We start from the raw sequence: 2,031 nt of genomic DNA, 5'->3' as shown, positions 1-2,031 counted from the left end.
GTCTCGTCTCGACTCGGTCTCGGTCTTGGTCTCGTCTCAACTTGGTCTTGGTCTTGTCTTGGTCTCGATACCCTCTGGTCTTGGTCTTGTCTTGGTCTCGATACCCTCTGGTCTTGGTCTTGTCTTGGTCTCGGATTAGGCGGTCTTGACTACAAGTCTAGATCACGCGAAATCGTCAACAATCTAATCCAGCTAACTTACTTAGCGAGGTACGAAGAACAGGCCCCTGAGCCAACAGCTTCATTTGATGTCGGGTTATTGTGTGTAAACATGTATACTTTGTGGGTGAAAAAATTACTTTCCGTCTATTTTAATAATAAATAATTTAGATGAATAAACCTTCCTTGTTTAAACATGTGCCATTCTCCTTCTGCTTGTGACTTCTTTATGTTTTTTATTAATAAAAAAAAAAAAATTACGCTACATCCAAACCACAATAAGTTGCCCTGAGCACCCTGACTATGTAATTAACCAGTGGGCAAGTGTGTTTATAATGTACTATAACTTCTGTAATAACTACATGTATTGTGTATTTCTTATGTATATTTTTGACCTGGGAGCAGAACTGCTGATGAACTGGTTTAGGAACAGGCAGACGTCCTGTCTAACTGGCTCCATGTTTCTAATCATGTCGCACACTGGTTCACTGTGCCACAAAATCACCAAAACACTGCACAAATCACACCAGTGAATCACTTTGTTATAAACCATTGAATCAGATACTGACCCAGTGACGAGACGATTGATGCTTTGGACATGATTGATCACGTGACTCTGGTGAGACGAACCAAGCCTCGGTGTTTCTGAAGCAGTGTGTTGATTTTTTTATAACACATGCGCCGGATTTTCATGTTCAGGCTTTTTCAAGTTTATTTTTTAGTTTTTCAAGTTTGGGTTTTGTTTGGTGTTGTATTGCTTTGATTTGTATGGAAGAGGATTAGGACCACTGGGGGGGAGGGGGGGAGTGGGCACGTCTTTTTTAAAAATCTTTTCCAGAAATATTTCACAGTCAACTGTTAGTGATATTATAACAAACCGAAATTGACTGGGAATGACAGCAGCTCAGCCATGATGTATTCGTGATGGAGCAGACGGCTGAGTTTATTAAACTCCACCGAGACAGCGGTGAAGCAAAACTGAAGGCTAGACCGTCCAATTTCACAGCCTCGCATTTCCAGCCTACGGAGGACCTGACCCACGTAGACCACGAAGGCCCACGTAGACCACGAAGGCCGGGTCCTCGGCAGGACTGCAGGATGCAGCCTATAAATTTGGACACCCCCCAAATGTTTGGGCAAATGTTTCCCCGGGGGTCTGGACACCATTTAAAGGTCATGGGTTTTGGGTGTTTTTTTAATAATAATTGTTAAGGTGTAAGTGTAAAATGTAAAATTTTTAATCAGATTAATGGTCAAATGTATGTATATATTTATTTATTAAATGTGTATGTTAGAATTTTGGTGTAAGGTCAGAATTGGGAAAACTCCCCTGACAGTAACATAATAACAGCTGAGAGTTGTCATTAGATACAGCTGAACCTAACCTGACATGGTGAGACAACGGGAAAGCAAAACACAGAAAACTGAACACGGGACGCGGGACTGTCAAAGTAAAACAGGAACCAAGAGACATCCAAAGGCGCTACCTGCCATTAAATCCTCAGCCCTAGAGATAATTAATTTTTCACAAAGATCAGTGCAAATGGCTTTAGCAATGCTATCCAAATGTTCCTTACTACTCTCCCTGGAGTTGAGCCCCAGTTGGACACCTTTTTGGAGAAAATCAGGAGGATCAAAAGCCTCCGACCCGGACTGTAAAGGAAGGAAACTTTGATAATGGACCCAAGCTTTCAATGTTTTGTGCTCTGATTTGTTAGTTATGTAATTTTTTTTGCCTCCCTCTTCCCGCTCCACCACAATCACAGGGCCTTGGGGTAAAGGTGTGTCACCAGGGTGCAGGGGAGGCAACTTAGACATTCACATTACTCACACTCTCATTACACATACATATAGGATCTTGGGGGTGGGCACG

The sequence above is a fragment of the Haplochromis burtoni genome, unplaced genomic scaffold (genome assembly GCF_018398535.1).
Source record: "Haplochromis burtoni strain Fernald_Lab_line unplaced genomic scaffold, NCSU_Asbu1 Contig_74, whole genome shotgun sequence".
NCBI lineage: Eukaryota > Metazoa > Chordata > Actinopteri > Cichliformes > Cichlidae > Haplochromis > Haplochromis burtoni.
Note: the sequence above shows the minus strand (reverse complement) of the source record.